The sequence below is a fragment of the Ambystoma mexicanum genome, chromosome 7p (genome assembly GCF_040938575.1).
Source record: "Ambystoma mexicanum isolate Mex_15411 chromosome 7p, UKY_AmexF1_1, whole genome shotgun sequence".
In the NCBI taxonomy this organism is placed as follows: Eukaryota; Metazoa; Chordata; class Amphibia; order Caudata; family Ambystomatidae; genus Ambystoma; species Ambystoma mexicanum.
This window is the reverse complement of record NC_090939.1, coordinates 977,997,115-978,010,899: the sequence shown is the minus strand read 5'-3', so window position 1 is coordinate 978,010,899 and position 13,785 is coordinate 977,997,115.

Sequence of the window (13,785 nt, the reverse complement as noted above, 5' to 3'; positions counted from 1 at the left end):
AGTTGGATATCACATCTCATGTTATAGGAAGGGTCTCAGGTTTGGTATAAGCATTGAGATATCACATCTCTGCTATCGGAAGTGTCTCAGGATTGGAATGGGAAGGATATGTATATGACATCTCATGACATAAGAAGGGTCTCAGGTTTGGTATAAGCATTGAGATATCACATCTCTGCTTTTGGAAGGGTCTCAGGATTGGAATGGGAAGGAGTTGGATATCCCATCTCATGTTATAGGAAGAGTCTCAGGTTTGGTATTAGAAGAATTGAGATATCACATCTCATGCTATAGGAAGTGTCTCAGGATTGGAATGGGAAGGAATTGGATATCACATCTCATGCTATAGGGAGGGTCTCAAGTTTGATATTAGAAGCATTGAGATATCACATCTCATGCTATAGGAAGGGTCTCAGGATTGGAATGGAAGGAGTTGGATATCACATCTCATGTTATAGGAAGGATCTCAGGTTTGGTATTAGAAGCATTGAGACATCACATCTCATGCTATAGGAAGGGACTCAGGTTTGGTATAAGCATTGAGATATCACATCTCATGCTATGGGAAGGGTCTCAGGATTGGAATGGGAAGGAGTTGTATATGACATCTCATGCCTTAGGAAGGGTCTCAGGTTTGGTATAAGCATTGAGATATCACATCTCTGCTATCGGAAGGGTCTCAGGATTGGAATGGGAAGGAGTCGGATATCACATCTCATGCTATATGAAGGGTCTCAGGTTTGGTATAAGCATTGAGATATCACATCTCATGCTATGGGAAGGGTCTCAGGATTGGAATGGGAAGGAGTTGTATATGACATCTCATGCCGTAGGAAGGGACTCAGGTTTGGTATAAGCATTGAGATATCACATCTCTGCTATCGGAAGGGTCTCAGGATTGGAATGGGAAGGAGTTGGATATCCCATCTCATGTTATAGGACGGGTCTCAGGTTTGTTATTAGAATCATTGAGATATCATATTGCATGCTATAGGAAGGGTCTAAGGATTGGAATGGGAAGGACTTGGATATCACATCTCATGCTATAGGAAGGGTCTCAGGTTTGGTATAAGCATTGAGATATCACATCTCATGCTATAGGAAGGGTCTCAGGATTGGAATGGGAAGGATATGTATATGACATCTCATGCCATAGGAAGGGTCTCAGGTTTAGTATAAGCATTGAGATATCACATATCTGCTTTTGGAAGGGTCTCAGGATTGGAATGGGAAGGAGTTGGATATCCCATCTCATGTTATAGGAAGAGTCTCAGGTTTGGTATTAGATTCATTGAGATATCATATTGCATGCTATAGGAAGGGTCTAAGGATTGAAATGGGAAGGACTTGGATATCACATCTCATGCTATAGGAAGGGTCTCAGGTTTGGTATAAGCATTGAGATATCACATCTCATGCTATAGGAAGGGTCTCAGGATTGGAATGGGAAGGATATGTATATGACATCTCATGCCATAGGAAGGGTCTCAGGTTTGGTATAAGCATTGAGATATCACATCTCTGCTTTTGGAAGGGTCTCAGGATTGGAATGGGAAGGAGTTGGATATCCCATCTCATGTTATAGGAAGAGTCTCAGGTTTGGTATTAGAAGCATTGAGATATCACATCTCATGCTATAGGAAGTGTCTCAGGATTGGAATGGGAAGGACTTGGATATCACATCTCATGCTATAGGGAGGGTCTCAAGATTGATATTAGAAGCATTGAGATATCACATCTCACGCTATAGGAAGGGTCTCAGGATTGGAATGGAAGGAGTTGGATATCAAATCTCATGTTATAGGAAGGATCTCAGGTTTGGTATTAGAAGCATTGAGACATCACATCTCATGCTATAGGAAGGGTCTCAGGATTGTAATGGGAAGGAGTTGGATTTCACATCTCATGCTATATGAAGGGTCTCAGGTTTGGTATAAGCATTGAGATATCACATCTCATGCTATAGGAAGGGTCTCAGGATTGGAATGGGAAGGAGTTGGATATCACATCTCATGCTATAGGAAGGGTCTCGGGTTTGGTATAAGCAGTGAGATATCACATCTCTACTATTGGAAGGGTCTCAGGATTGGAATGGGAAGGAGTTGGATATCCCATCTCATGTTATAGGAAGAGTCTCAGGTTTGGTATTAGAAGCATTGAGATATCTCATCTCATGCTATAGGATGGGTCTCAGGATTGGAATGGGAAGGAGTTGGATATCACATCTCATGCTATAGGAAGGGTCTTAGGTTTGGTATAAGCAGTGAGATATCACATCTCATGCTATAGGAAGTGTCTCAGGATTGGTGTTAGGAAAGATTTCGTAATTGTAGGGAATTTTCCTTCCATGTGGCAACCCATAAACTTTTTGCTATTGTTTTTAACCTTGTTCTTGACTTTGCCAGAGAAGTACAGCCTTCTGCCGCACTTCTCTGGGCTTTCGCTCCTTTCTTACGGGGAAACTGACATGCCCTTAAGACAGTCAGTACCGGGGAACGTGGTTTCCCGTAGTTTCTTTTATCGTGTCGCAGCTTTAGTGCAACACGACACAAGAGGGCACTGTAAGCTAAGTTACAGCTCTCTTGGGTCTCTAGCCTTCTACAGGCCCTAGATACTCTTTTAGGATGGTATTTGATCGGTGCAAGTCATTCAGGGACTGGAATGGTGGCAGCAATCGTTTTGTTTATTTTGAGCTCCTTTTGGCGTTCTGAGCACGTTTTTGCACTGAACCCAAAATGGTGGCCTGGCTCCCAAAATGGCCAGGCCGCGAGGCTCCTTTGTCCTGTCCACTGTCCGTCTTGCTCCCTTCACCTTCCCCAGGTCCGGCGACCCGGGGCCTTCCTTATTTGGGCATGTACTTTCCCGCGAAACGTGGTTGCTTTCGCGGGCTTCTACATGTCGTTTGTGTGCCTCCAGGGTGTGGGCTGGGATGTCTGGTCCCAATACACATCCTGGGTGCCAGAGAGTCTAGGGTGGTGTGAATGCCTGGGACCACCGTGGTCCGTGATTGGTCCACGTATGGTATGTGTTTTGATGAGCGGATCTCCCATTGGCTCCCCTCCGTTTTGGCGCGAAGGGAACCGTGGATAAGAGGGGGCTGGAAACACCACTACCATGTCGATCTCCTGAGTTCTCACGAACGAAGGAATACAGGAGCCAAGTATCCTGCAACTACGAGGCTGGACCGAGGAATCGCTGGTGACCCGCTGAAGGAATCCTCCTTTGCACTGCTGTCGTCCGTAGAGCCCCTGTCCTCCTTTGATCGAACCAGAAGGCCTGTACTGGTGCTTCGACCTTTGGAATAGCAGGAACAGCTATTCCCGGCATCTTCAACCATCTCCTGCCAAGTAAGCCTTCGGAAGCGTCTCTGGGCCATCCAGTTGACTGACCAGCTTACCAAGGAGTTTGGCTCTGCAACCGCCGCCAGGTTGTGTTGTATTGCGAGTCCTTGTCCCTCTCCCACGCTTCGTACGCTTGGCGTCCCCAGGTCTGAAGGGAGGAGGGTTCATTTGGCTCGAATACACACGGCCGCTCCGTTGTCCTGTGCGGCAACAAAACTGTGCCGGTTTCGTCGATTGGGACGTCTTTTTGCTCTACACGACTACAAAGCGTTCCCTGCTCTTCTGAACCTGCCAGCTGCTGAAACTATCGTGGAGAAGCCTGGGTCTGCTTGCTTCGGGGACCGGTGAGTAGTATATCTAGGATCTGGTCGCCCTCCTGCAGTATCCCATTGCTTTTCCCTGCTGTGTAAAAACAGCACCCTTTTGCCGCGCTCGCGCTCTGCTTCTGCCCGCTGTGGAGGCTGCGCTTGAGTTGCGGAACCTGTTCTTCTTCTGCTGTGCACTAACGTGAACCGCCTGACTTCCTCCAAAGAGCTTCCCCTTGTGCCCGTCGGCACCGGCGTGGCAGGTACTTTGAGCACAAGGCTCCACTCTTCGCAGGGCTTGGACTTCCATCTAGTTAGGTGCCTATGAAGGCGAACTGAGTCGAAAGCATTATCACACTGCCTGTTTTCCTTCCCTGGCAGGTGGACTACATATTTCGTGCTTTAAACGCTTGCGACTGTGTATTTGTATATATATTGTGTTGATATGGTATGTGTTGGTTTAAAATTGTGATATTGTGATTTTCTCGCTACGGTCATTATTTTAAAGGCCTTAAAATAAATGTGTATCTATTTTTGATATAACAACTGTTTGGAGTAGTTTGTCAGCGCTCTTGCTTTGTGTGCTCACTGCGGGCTTTCAGTCACCCTCACCCCTCTTGAGACCTAGTCTTGACCGCCGCGATCGCTACCTTGATTGGTCTGGCTTGTCCAGAGGTTACCCTGTTCCAAGTAATTAGGTTGGCCTTCTGAACTTCTGCGCCACCAGGACAGAGTTCAGAAATCCGTCTTAACAAATTGGTGTACAGCGGTGGGATACGACTGAAGGCATCCAGTGTTGCGCTCGAACTAAGGCATTTCAGGTTATTCCAAACAGTACACATAGTGAATTGTTATAGTATAACTTTAAAAAGGCCATAGTCCTATCAAACAGTATGGAAACAAATACGTTGTTAACTTTAAATGCTTCCAAATCAGAAACGCTGAAAAAGATGTGTGCGGAGAGAGGTGTTTCCTCTCAAGGCACTAAATTGGAAATGATCCAGAGAATCGTGGCGTGGCAGGAAGCGCAGCTTGACGCTATAACTTCCGAGGACAGTGCAGAAGGTGGTGGGGCTGCTCTCACTGGTAGAACCGACGGTTCTGCCGCTGCACTGATCCATCGCGACCACGAGGACAGGGAGGACGAGCTGTCTAATGTTTCCTCTGCCAGTGCTGATGGGGAGGCTATGCTTGAATTCAAGAAGCAAGAGCTGCGGTTTAGGCAGCAGGAGCTTGAATTCAGCATAGCCAAACTAAAAATCGAACAGGCAGAAAAACAAAAAGACAGGGATCACCAGTTGGAACTGGCCAAGCTTCAGGTTGCAAATGGATCCAAGGGTCCTGGACATGGGTCTGGGGCCTCCTCTCATCCACGGTTTCCAAAAGATCTGCTCAGTGTGTATGAAGAGAGGAATGACATTATGGACTGGCTGAATGCGTTTGAGTATGCATGCGAGGTCCAGGAAGTTGACAATGCTGATAAGATTGCGTGGTTGCTCAGTAGACTGCCCCATTCTGGCTGTAGTGCCATTATGGAAATGTCGAAGGCTGAGCGGGCTGATTTCGCAATGTTAAAGCAGACTCTCATTTTAAAGTTTGGGAAGACTCCGGCCCAATATTTAAAGCGTTTTCGAGAGTATAAGAAAAAGGAAGGTGGTACTTGGGTATCTTATGTCGCTGAATCTTTGAAAAACTTAACTGGCTGGGTCGAAGGCTATAAGGTTTCTACCTTCGACGGCATGATAAATCTTGTCATGCTGGAACACATTTTTGCTTCTTCTTCCCCGGAGCTTAAGCAGCATTTGGCCGATTCGAAGGAGATAGATCCTAAGAAGCTGGCCATTGCAGCAGACTTATGGGTGTCACATCGAGTGTCCCATAAGGACAAAACTCATCCTGGTAAGCAGGAGGAGGGGAAAAAGTCCAAAGATGTGGAGGGTGGGGAATCTGCTAAATCTTCTTCCCAAAAGGGCCACAAAAAGAAAAACAAGGGTAAGACACAAGAGAACTCACAGGGTAGTGGAGGTGCGCCTCCGAAACAGAACTCTGGTTACAATAAGCCTCCCTACGTAAACAGACCCACTGGGGCTTGTTTTTCTTGTGGAGCAACTGACCATGTGAAGGGGGATCCCCGTTGTAAGGTTAGACCTTTGGGGGTCCACTCCGCTAATCTGGCCTTCTCCTCCTACGAGGAAGAAGAGATTACAGGAGCATCCTTCTCCTCGGACTCATTTCCCAGCGGAATAGAGGCCGAGGTAGTTTTAGTGTCCCTGGGTTCCTGGGAGCCCAAAGTCGCAGAGGCGTATGCTAGGATTCCGGATAATACCAAGCACTACTTTAAAGACAGTGTGCTGATCAATGGAGTGGATACTCCAGCTCTTAGGGATAGTGGGTGCAGTCGAACTGTAGTGGATTCTACCTTGGTAGACTCAGAGGAAGTTGCCAGAGCTACTCTGATGCCCACTAAGTTGGCTGACGGCCCCCTCCGTATGTTTCCCGTGATCCCTGTTAATCTAACTTTAAATGGTACAGCTGTCAGGATTCCAGTGAGCATTCAGAGAAACGTCCCGGGAAAGGTCTTATTAGGTAATGATCTCAGAGCTTTAGGGCTCGTAGGAGACACTGCCGAACGACCCTATACACGGTCTCAAGCACGGGCAGCATTGGCCAAGTCCAATACGCCGCCCCAGCCGAAGGGGCAACCCAAGGCGAAAGGAGTCTACAAGTCAAGACGGGGGAAAGAGAATATTCCCCCGAGCTCGCCTACCACTGCGGTGGAGGAAGTTGGTCAATCGCCCGAGCCTGACGAGGAGGTGGCGATGCCTGAAGTATTCGACCCCAACGATCATCCTGAACTAAAAGACTTGTTAGTTGAAGGAGGTCCTGATAGGGACGAATTCAGTAAAGGCCAACGTGAGTGCCCATCTCTGGAAGGCCTAAGGAGACAGGCCTGCTCCCAGCTTGAGGGTGAACCTCCTGGGAAGCATAGGATTTATTGGGAAGGTGGACTCCTGTATAGTGAGCCCACAGAGTCTACAGAAGGAGACCATAGGAGGTTGGTGGTTCCCCTTGCTGTTAGACCCTTCCTCCTGCAGTTGGCGCATGAAGTTCCCCTTGCTGGTCACCTTGGTATGAAGAGGACCAAGCAAAGGTTATCCATGCACTTCTACTGGCCCAAGATGGGGGTGCAAGTAGAAAGTCACTGCAGGAGTTGTGCCTCCTGCCAGTTGTCTGGTAAGGTTGGCGCGACAATCCAAGCTCCGTTGGTACCGCTCCCAGTTGTGGGGGTACCATTTGAAAGGGTAGGGATCGACATCGTCGGTCCCCTTGACCCGCAAACATCCTCGGGCAATAGGTTTATCCTGGTGCTGGTCGACCATGCAACCAGGTATCCTGAGGCCATCCCATTGAAGACTGTAACTGCCAAGTCAGTTGCAAAAGCTTTACTCGGCATATTTACTAGGGTTGGCTTCCCTAAAGAAGTTGTGTCAGATCGTGGCAGCAACTTTATGTCGAAGTATATGCAGGCTATGTGGAAAGAATGTGGGGTCACCTACAAGTTCTCTTCTGCATACCACCCCCAGACCAATGGTCTGGTGGAACGTTTCAACAGAACGTTAAAGAGCATGATTGGGGCTCTGGAGGAGCCTCAGAGAAGAAAATGGGATCTTCTTTTACCATGCTTGCTGTTTGCCTACCGAGAGGTACCACAGGAGGGTGTTGGCTTCAGCCCCTTCGGACTTCTGTTCGGTCATCCCGTACGGGGACCCTTAGCCATTGTCAAGGAGGGATGGGAGATGCCCACTCCCCCTGTTACTACCAATGTAGTTGACTATGTGCTAGGGCTCAGAAAACGGATGGTACTTCTGATGGGCTTGGCTAGTGATAAATTGAAGGCAGGGCAAGTGCTGGTGAAACATTGGTACGACCAGAAAGCTTCCCTCATCAACTTTACACCTGGTCAGCAAGTCCTGATCATGAATCCAATAAGGCCTCGCGCTTTACAGGACAAATGGTCAGGCCCTTACACAGTGGTGGAGCCCCTGGGTGAGGTGAACTATTTAGTGGACCTTGGAAGGCCTGGACAGGCTCCAAAAGTGTTTCACGTGAATAGGCTGAAGGCTTTCGTCCCAAGAGTCGAAATCGCAGCACTGCTACTGGCGTCAGACGTTGAGGAAGAGGAGTCTGAACCTCTCCCCGACCTGTTCCAGGCCGGTCCTTCAGATAGCTCCGTTGAGGGTGTCCGAGTGGCCCCTCACCTGACTTCTGATCAGCAGGCTGAGGTGAAAAGTTTGCTTAGGCAGTTTTCCCCCCTGTTTTCACAGTCCCCTGGTTTGACACCTTGGTGCAAACATAACATTGAAACAGGAGACAGTGTACCTACCAAAAGTAGGGGATACAGGATGTCGGATAAAGTACGGTCTTATATTAAGACCGAGGTCAACAAAATGTTAGACCTTGGGGTGATTGAACCCTCTAGTAGTCCTTGGTCCAGTCCTGTGGTGTTGGTTCCAAAGGCAGGCACTTCTGAATTGAGGTTCTGCGTGGATTACAGGGCTCTGAATGCTGTCACCAAGACAGATGCCCACCCCTTGCCTCGAACAGATGAGCTGGTGGATACTTTGGGTGCCTCCAAGTACCTCAGCACATTTGACCTCACTGCTGGCTATTGGCAAATAGCGTTAGCAGAACATGCCAGGGAGAAGACAGCATTTTCTACTCCAGACGGCCTTTACCAATTCCGGGTAATGCCGTTCGGGTTGAAGAATGCACCTGCCACTTTCCAGAGGCTTGTGAATCATGTGTTGAATGGGTTGGACGAATTCTGTCTTGCATATCTGGACGATATAGCAGTTTTCAGTGCCACCTGGGAAGACCATGTGAAACACCTCGGGATTGTGCTCCAGGCTCTTCAGAAAGCCCACTTGACCATAAAGGCTAGTAAATGCCAGATTGGACAAGGCTCAGTGGTTTACCTTGGACATGAAGTAGGTGGAGGGAGGATACAGCCTCTACCCAGTAAAGTACAAGCAGTACAAGACTGGCCTACCCCCACTACGCAAACCCAAGTGAGAGCCTTTTTAGGACTCACGGGGTATTACCGCAATTTTGTGGCAGACTATGGCACCATAGCTGCTCCTCTGACTGCCCTCACAACTCCGAAGAAACCCAAGAAGGTAACTTGGACCGACGAGTGTGAGAAGGCCTTCAATGGCTTAAAAGACTCCTTGTGCCAGGCCCCTGTCCTAAGGGCCCCTGATTATCAAAGACCTTTTATCATGCAGACGGATGCCTCTGACACTGGGATAGGAGCTGTACTATCACAAGTAGATGAGAAGGGTAAGGAACACCCTATCGGTTTTATTAGTCGCCAGCTTAAGGACAGAGAGCTCAGGTGGTCCACGGTAGAGAAAGAATGTTTCTCTGTTGTGTGGGCCCTAAGGAAGCTGAGGCCCTACCTCTATGGGACCCACTTCACTGTGCAAACTGACCATAAGCCGTTAAAGTGGCTAATGAACATGAAGGGGGAGAATCCAAAGTTGCTTAGGTGGTCCATAAGTCTACAAGGCTTCGACTTCACTATTGAGCATAGGCCAGGTGTCCAACATAGCAATGCTGGTGGGTTGTCCAGAATGTTTAACCGACCTGAACAAGAGACTCATCCAGGGGTGGATTAGTTCCCCCTGTCCATAGTCTGGGAGGGGCGAGTGTTAGGAAAGATTTCGTAATTGTAGGGAATTTTCCTTCCATGTGGCAACCCCTAAACTTTTTGGTATTGTTTTTAACCTTGTTCTTGACTTTGCCAGAGAAGTACAGCCTTCTGCCGCACTTCTCTGGGCTTTCGCTCCTTTCTTACGGGGAAACTGACATGCCCTTAAGACAGTCAGTACCGGGGAACGTGGTTTCCCGTAGTTTCTTTTATCGTGTCGCAGCTTTAGTGCAACACGACACAAGAGGGCACTGTAAGCTAAGTTACAGCTCTCTTGGGTCTCTAGCCTTCTACAGGCCCTAGATACTCTTTTAGGATGGTATTTGATCGGTGCAAGTCATTCAGGGACTGGAATGGTGGCAGCGATCGTTTTGTTTATTTTGAGCTCCTTTTGGCGTTCTGAGCACGTTTTTGCACTGAACCCAAAATGGTGGCCTGGCTCCCAAAATGGCCAGGCCGCGAGGCTCCTTTGTCCTGTCCACTGTCCGTCTTGCTCCCTTCACCTTCCCCAGGTCCGGCGACCCGGGGCCTTCCTTATTTGGGCATGTACTTTCCCGCGAAACGTGGTTGCTTTCGCGGGCTTCTACATGTCGTTTGTGTGCCTCCAGGGTGTGGGCTGGGATGTCTGGTCCCAATACACATCCTGGGTGCCAGAGAGTCTAGGGTGGTGTGAATGCCTGGGACCACCGTGGTCCGTGATTGGTCCACGTATGGTATGTGTTTTGATGAGCGGATCTCCCATTGGCTCCCCTCCGTTTTGGCGCGAAGGGAACCGTGGATAAGAGGGGGCTGGAAACACCACTACCATGTCGATCTCCTGAGTTCTCACGAACGAAGGAATACAGGAGCCAAGTATCCTGCAACTACGAGGCTGGACCGAGGAATCGCTGGTGACCCGCTGAAGGAATCCTCCTTTGCACTGCTGTCGTCCGGAGAGCCCCTGTCCTCCTTTGATCGAACCAGAAGGCCTGTACTGGTGCTTCGACCTTTGGAATAGCAGGAACAGCTATTCCCGGCATCTTCAACCATCTCCTGCCAAGTAAGCCTTCGGAAGCGTCTCTGGGCCATCCAGTTGACTGACCAGCTTACCAAGGAGTTTGGCTCTGCAACCGCCGCCAGGTTGTGTTGTATTGCGAGTCCTTGTCCCTCTCCCACGCTTCGTACGCTTGGCGTCCCCAGGTCTGAAGGGAGGAGGGTTCATTTGGCTCGAATACACACGGCCGCTCCGTTGTCCTGTGCGGCAACAAAACTGTGCCGGTTTCGTCGATTGGGACGTCTTTTTGCTCTACACGACTACAAAGCGTTCCCTGCTCTTCTGAACCTGCCAGCTGCTGAAACTATCGTGGAGAAGCCTGGGTCTGCTTGCTTCGGGGACCGGTGAGTAGTATATCTAGGATCTGGTCGCCCTCCTGCAGTATCCCATTGCTTTTCCCTGCTGTGTAAAAACAGCACTCTTTTGCCGCGCTCGCGCTCTGCTTCTGCCCGCTGTGGAGGCTGCGCTTGAGTTGCGGAACCTGTTCTTCTTCTGCTGTGCACTAACGTGAACCGCCTGACTTCCTCCAAAGAGCTTCCCCTTGTGCCCGTCGGCACCGGCGTGGCAGGTACTTTGAGCACAAGGCTCCACTCTTCGCAGGGCTCGGACTTCCATCTAGTTAGGTGCCTATGAAGGCAAATTGAGTCGAAAGCATTATCGCACTGCCTGTTTTCCTTCCCTGGCAGGTGGACTACATATTTCGTGCTTTAAACGCTTGCGACTGTGTATTTGTATATATATTGTGTTGATATGGTATGTGTTGGTTTAAAATTGTGATATTGTGATTTTCTCGCTACGGTCATTATTTTAAAGGCCTTAAAATAAATGTGTATCTATTTTTGATATAACAACTGTTTGGAGTAGTTTGTCAGCGCTCTTGCTTTGTGTGCTCACTGCGGGCTTTCAGTCACCCTCACCCCTCTTGAGACCTAGTCTTGACCGCCGCGATCGCTACCTTGATTGGTCTGGCTTGTCCAGAGGTTACCCTGTTCCAAGTAATTAGGTTGGCCTTCTGAACTTCTGCGCCACCAGGACAGAGTTCAGAAATCCGTCTTAACAATTGGAATGGGAAGAAGTTGGATATTACATCTCATGTTATAGGAAGGATCTCAGGTTTGGTATAAGCATTGAGATATCACATCTCTGTTATCGGAAGGGTCTCAGGATTGGAATGGGAAGGAGTTGGATATTCCCATCTCATGTTATAGGAAGGGTCTCAGGATTGGAATGGGAAGGACTTGGATATCACATCTCATGCTATAGGGAGGGTCTCAAGTTTGATATTAGAAGCATTGAGATATCACATCTCATGATATCGGAAGGGTCTCAGGATTGGAATGGGAAGGAGTTGGATATCACATCTCATGATAAAGGAAGGGTCTAAGGTTTGGAAGGGGAAGGATTTGGATATCACATCTCATGTTATAGGACGGGTCTCAGGTTTGGTATTAGAAGCATTGAGATATCAAGTCTCATGGTATAGGAAGGGTCTCAGAATTGGAATGGGAAGGAGTTGGATATCACATCTCAAGCTATAGGAAGGGTCTCAGGATTGGAATGGGAAGGAGTTTGATATCACATCTCATGCCATAGTATGGGTCTCAGGTTTGGTAGAAGCATTGGGATATCACATATCATGCTATCGGAAGGGTATCAGGATTGGATTTGGAAGGAGTTGGATATCACATCTCATGTTATAGGAAGGGTCTCAGGTTTGGTATAAGCATTGAGATATCACATCTCTGCTATCGGAAGTGTCTCAGGATTGGAATGGGAAGGAGTTGGATATCCCATCTCATGTTATAGGACGGGTCTCAGGTTTGTTATTAGAATCATTGAGATATCATATTGCATGCTGTAGGAAGGGTCTAAGGATTGGAATGGGAAGGACTTGGATATCACATCTCAAGCTATAGGTAGGCTCTCAGGTTTGGAAAGGGAAGGTGTTGGATATCACATTTCATGTTAGAGGAAGGATCTCAGGTTTGGTATTAGAGGCATTGAGATATCACATCTCATGCTATAGGAAGGGTCTCAGGATTGGAATGGGAAGGAGTGGGATATCACATCTCATGCTATAGGAAGGGTCTCAGGTTTGGTATAAGCATTGAGATATCACATCTCATGCTATAGGAAGGGTCTCAGGATTGGAATGGGAAGGATATGTATATGACATCTCATGCCATAGGAAGGGTCTCAGGTTTGGTATAAGCATTGAGATATCACATCTCTGCTTTTGGAAGGGTCTCAGGATTGGAATGTGAAGGACTTGGATATCACATCTCATGCTATAGGGAGGGTCTCAAGTTTGATATTAGAAGCATTGAGATATCACATCTCATGCTATAGGAAGGGACTCAGGATTGGAATGGGAAGGAGTTGGATATCACATCTCATGCTATAGGAAGGGTATCAGGTTTGGTATAAGCAGTGAGATATCACATCTCATGCTATAGGAAGTGTCTCAGGATTGGAATGGGAAGGAGTTGGATATCACACCTCATGTTATAGGAAGGATCTCAGGTTTGGTATAAGCATTGAGATATCACATCTCTGCTATCGGAAGGGTCTCAGGATTGGAATGGGAAGGAGTTGGATATTCCCATCTCATTTTATAGGAAGGGTTTATCAAGTCTTAGCATGAGATGTGATATCCAGCTCCTTCCATTCCAATCCTGAGACCCTTCCGATAGCATGAGATGTGATATCTCAATGCTTCTAATATCAATACTGAGACCCTCCCTATAGCATGAGATGTGATATCTAAGTCCTTCCCATTCCAATCCTGAGACCCTTCCGATAGCAGAGATGTGATATCTCAATGCTTATACCAAACCTGAGACCCTTCCTATAGCACGAGATGTGATATCCAACTCCTTCCCATTCCAATCCTGAGACCCTTCCTATAGCATGAGATGTGATATCTCAATGCTTCTACCAAAACTGAGACCCTTCCTTTAGCATGAGATGTGATATCCAACTCCTTCCCATTCCAATCCTGAGACCCTTCCTATAGCATGAGATGTGATATCTCAATGCTTCTAATACCAAACCTGAGATCCTTCCTATAACATGAGATGTGATATCCAACTCCTTCCCATTCCAATCCTGAGACCCTTCCTATAGCATGAGATGTGATATCTCAATGCTTCTAATACCAAACCTGAGATCCTTCCGATAGCATGAGATGTGATATCCCAATGCTTCTAATACCAAACCTGAGACCCTCCCTTTAGCATGAGATGTGATATCCAATTCCTTCCCATTCCAATCCTGATACCCTTCTGATAGCATGAGATGTGATATCTCAATGCCTCTAATACCAAACCTGAGATCCTACCTCTAACATGAAATGTGATATCCAACTCCTTCCCTTTCCAAACCTGAGAGCCTTCC